General features: G+C 42.2%; 1 non-coding gene across 1 annotated transcript; it reads left to right on the forward strand.

Annotated features, from left to right (window-relative positions):
• The first annotated feature begins 3,844 nt into the window (after positions 1-3,844).
• LOC130952994 (small nucleolar RNA R71) lies at positions 3,845-3,952 on the forward strand. Its single transcript, XR_009075168.1, has one exon. It is a non-coding gene; the product is annotated as a small nucleolar RNA R71 (small nucleolar RNA).
• Positions 3,953-4,964: the final 1,012 nt, after the last annotated feature.

Consider the following 4,964-nt stretch of genomic DNA (forward strand, 5'->3'; position numbering starts at 1 on the left):
TTTATCAATTAGGCACGTTTTTATTCAAGAAAGGTGATGGATTCATAGGACATTCATAACTTTAAGGCATAGACACTAAGACACTAATGATCATAAGACACAAACATGGATAAACATAAGCATAAAATTCGAAAAACAGAAGAACAAATAACAAGGAAATCAAAGAACGGGTCCACCTCAGTGATGGCGGCTCTTTCTTGCTCTTGAAGATCCTATGGAGTGCTTGAGCTCCTCAATGTCTCTTCCTTGCCTTTGTTGCTCCTCCCTCATGATTCTTTGATCTTCTCTAATTTCATGAAGGATAATGGAGTGTTCTTGATGCTCCACCCTTAGTTGTCCCATGTTGGAACTCAATTCTCCTAGGGAGGTGTTTAGTTGCTCCCAATAGTTTGTGGAGGAAAATTCATCCCTTGAGGAATCTCAGGGATCTCATGATGAGTGAGGTCTCTTGTGTACTCCATCCTTTTCTTGGTGATGGGCTTATCCTCATCAATGGTGATGTCTCCCTCTATGTCAACTCCAACTGAATAACAGAGGTGACAAATGAGATGAGGAAAGGCTAACCTTGCCAAGGTGGAGGTCTTGTCCGCCCCCTTATAGAGTTCTTGGGCTATAACCTCATGAACCTCTATTTCTTCTCCAATCATGATACTATGGATCATGATGGCCCGGTCTATGGTAACTTCGGACCGGTTGCTAGTGGGGATGATTGAGCGTTGTATGAACTCTAACCATCCTCTAGCCACGGGCTTGAGGTCATGCCTTCTCAATTGGACCGGCTTTCCCCTTGAATCTTGCTTCCATTGTGCGCCCTCTTCACATATGACTGTGAGGACTTGGTCCAACCTTTGATCAAAGTTGACCCTTCTAGTGTAAGGATGCTCATCTCCTTGCATCATAGGCAAGTTGAACGCCACCCTCACACTCTCCGGACTAAAATCCAAGTATTTCCCCCGAACCATAGTGAGATAATTTTTTGGATTCGGGTTCACACTTTGGTCATGGTTCTTTGTGATCCATGCATTGGCATAGAACTCTTGAACCATCAAGATTCCGACTTGTTGAATGGGGTTGGTGAGAACTTCCCAACCTTGTCTTCGGAACTCATGGCGGATCTCCGGATATTCACCCTTTTTGAGTGAAAAGGGGACCTCGGAGATCACCTTCTTCAAGGCCACAACTTCATAGAAGTGGTCTTGATGCACCCTTGAGAGGAATCTATCCATCTCCCATGACTCGGAGGTGGAAGCTTTTGCCTTCCCTTTCCTCTTTCTAGAGGTTTCTTCGGCCTTGGATGCCATAAATGGTTATGGAAAAGCAACGCTTTTACCACACCAAACTTAAAATGTTTGCTCGTCCTCGAGCAAAAGAAGAAAGAAGGGAGTAGAAGAAGAAGAAATGAAGAAGAGGGAGATGGTGGTGTATTCGGCCAAAGAGGGGGAAGAAAGGGTGTTTAGGTTGTGTGAAAATGAAAGGTTGAAGAAGGGTATATATAGGAGAGAGGGGGGTAATGGTTCGGCCATGGAGGGTGGGTTTGGGAGGGAAAGTGGTTTGAATTTGAAGGGTGAGGTTGGTGGGGATTTATGAAGGATGGATGTGAGTGGTGAAGAGAAAGATGGGATTTGATAGGTGAAGGGTTTTTAGGGAAGAGGTGTTGGTGAATAGGGGAAGAAGAGAGAGAGTGATGGTAGGGTCCTGTGGGGTCCACAGATCCTGTAGTGTCAAGGAAAAGTCATCCCTGCACCAAATGTTGCTCAAAATCATGTTTTGAGCCATTTCTGGCGTTAAACGCCGGGCTGGTGCCCATTCCTGGCGTTTAACGCCAGGTTCTTGCCCTTTACTGGCGTTTAACGCCAGTCTGGTGCCCCTTTCTGGCGTTAAACGCCCAGAATGGTGCCAGACTGGGCGTTAAACGCCCAACAGCTAGCATTACTGGCGTTTGAACGCCAGTTTCTTCTCCTCCAGGGTGTGCTGTTTTTCTTCCTGTTTTTCATTCTGTTTTTGCTTTTTTCATTGTTTTTGTGACTTCCTATGATCATCAACCTACAAAAAAGATAAAATAACAAAAGAAAATGGTTAACTATAAAACATTGGGTTGCCTCCCAACAAGCGCTTCTTTACTGTCATTAGCTTGACAGAGGACTCTCATGGAGCCTCAGAAATGATCAGAGCAATGTTGGAACCTCCCAATACCAAACTTAGAGTTTGAATGTGGGGGTTCAACACCAAACTTAGAGTTTGGTTGTGGCCTCCCAACACCAAACTTAGAGTTTGACTGTGGGAGCTCTGCTTGGCTCTGTTTTGAGAGAAGCTCTTTATGCTTCCTCTCCATGATGATAGAGGGATGTCCTTGGGCCTTAAACACCAAGGATTCTTCATTCACTTGAATGATCAACTCTCCTCTATCAACATCAATCACAGCCTTTGCTGTGGCTAGGAAGGGTCTGCCAAGGATGATGGATTCATCCATGCACTTCCCTGTCTCTAGGACTATGAAGTCAGTAGGAATGTAATGGTCTTCAATCTTCACCAAAACATTCTCTACAAGTCCATGAGCTTGTTTTCTTGAATTGTCTGCCATCTCTAATGAGATTCTAGCAGCTTGCACCTCAAGGATCCCTAATTTCTCCATTACAGAGAGGGGCATGAGGTTTACACTTGACCCTAAGTCACACAAGGCCTTCTTGAAGGTCATGGTGCCTATGGTACAAGGTATAGAAAACTTCCCAGGATCCTGCCTCTTTTGAGGCAGTTTCTGCCTAGACAAGTCATCCAGTTCTTTGGTGAGCAAGGGAGGTTCATCCTCCCAAGTCTCATTTCCAAATAACTTGTCATTTAGTTTCATGATTGCTCCAAGGTATTTAGCAACTTGCTCTTCAGTGACATACTCATCCTCTTCAGAGGAAGAATACTCATCAGAGCTCATGAATGGCAGAAGTAAGTCCAATGGAATCTCTATGGTCTCATTTTAAGCCTCAGATTCCCATTGTTCCTCATTGAGGAACTCAGAGGAGATTGGTACACGCCCACTGAGGTCTTCCTCAGTGGCGTCCACCTCCTCTCTTTCCTCTCCATATTCGGCCATGGTTATGGCTTTGCACTCTCCTTTTGGATTTTCTTCTGTGTTGCTTGGGAGAGTACTAGGAGGGAGTTCAGTAATTTTCTTGCTCAGCTGACCCACTTGTCCTTCCAAATTTCTGATGGAGGACCTTGTTTCATTCATGAAACTTTGAGTGGTCTTTATTAGATCAGAGACCATTGTTGCTAAGTCAGAAGTATTCTGCTTAGAACTCTCTGTCTGTTGCTGAGAAGATGATGGAAAAGGCTTGCCATTGCTAAACCTGTTTCTTCCACCATTATTGTTATTGAAACCTTGTTGAGGTCTCTCTTGATTCTTCCATGAGAGATTTGGGTGATTTCTCCATGAAGAATTGTAGGTATTTCCATAGGGTTCTCCTAGGTAATTCACCTCTTCCATGGAAGGGTTCTCAGGATCATAAGCTTCTTCCTCAGATGAAGCATCCTTTGTACTGTTTGGTGCATTTTGCATTCCAGACAGACTTTGAGAGATCAAATTGACTTGTTGAGTCAATATCTTGTTCTGAGCCAATATGGCATTCAGAGTGTCAATCTCAAGAACTCCTTTCTTCTGACTAGTCCCATTGTTCACAGGATTCCTTTCAGAAGTGTACATGAATTGGTTATTTGCAACCATTTCAATCAATTCTTGAGCTTCTGCAGGCGTCTTCTTCAGATGAAGAGATCCTCCAGCAGAGCTATCCAAGGACATCTTAGATAGTTCAGAGAGACCATCATAGAAAATACCTATGATGCTCCATTCAGAAAGCATGTCTGAAGGACATCTTCTGATTAATTGTTTGTATCTTTCCCAAGCTTCATAGAGGGATTCTCCATCCTTCTGTCTGAAGGTTTGGACTTCCACTCTAAGCTTACTCCATCTTTGTGGTGGAAAGAACTTTGCCAAGAAGGCATTGACTAGCTTTTCCCAAGAGTCCAGGCTTTCTTTAGGTTGAGAATCCAACCATATTCTAGCTCTGTCTCTTACAGCAAAAGGGAATAGCATCAGTCTATAGACCTCAGGGTTAACCCCATTAGTCTTGACTGTGTCACAGATTTGCAAGAATTCAGCTAAGAACTGATGAGGATCTTCCATTGGAAGTCCATGAAACTTGCAATTCTATTGCATTAGAGAAACTAATTGAGGCTTAAGCTCAAAGTTGTTTGCTCCAATGGCAGGGATAGAGATGCTTCTCCCATAGAAGTCGGGAGTAGGTGCAGTGAAGTCACCCAGCACCTTCCTTGCATTGTTGGCATTGTTTGTTGTTTTCGGCTGCCATGTGCTCTTCTTCTTTGAAGAATTCAGTCAGGTCCTCTAAAGAGAGTTGTGCTTTGGCTTCTCTTAGCTTTCTCTTCAAGGTCCTTTCAGGTTCAGGATCAGCTTCAACAAGAATGCCTTTGTCTCTGCTCCTGCTCATATGAAAGAGAAGAGAACAAGAAGATGTGGAATCCTCTATGTCACAGTATAGAGATTCCTTTAGGTGTCAGAGGAAAAGAGAAATAGAAGAAGGAGAAGGAGAATTCGAACTTTTAATAGATAAGGTTCGAATTTGTGCATTGAGAAGGAGTGGTACTCCATAAATAGAAGGATGTGAGAAGGAGGGAAGTAATTTTTCGAAAATTAATTAAAATATTTTGAAAACATTTTTGAAAGACATTAATTGATTTTCGAAAAAAAAAGTGAAAAAGAAATCAAGTGATTTTTGAAAAAGAATTTGAAATTAGAAGTTAAAAAGATTTGATTGAAAACTATTTTGAAAAAGATGTGGTTAAGAAGATATGATTGGTTTTAAAAACATTTGATTGAAAAGATATGATTTGAAAACAATTTTAAAAGATATGATTTGAAAACAATTTGAAAAGATTTGATTTTAAAAATTAATGAC

This window comes from Arachis stenosperma, chromosome 9 (assembly GCF_014773155.1).
Source record: "Arachis stenosperma cultivar V10309 chromosome 9, arast.V10309.gnm1.PFL2, whole genome shotgun sequence".
Taxonomy (NCBI): domain Eukaryota; kingdom Viridiplantae; phylum Streptophyta; class Magnoliopsida; order Fabales; family Fabaceae; genus Arachis; species Arachis stenosperma.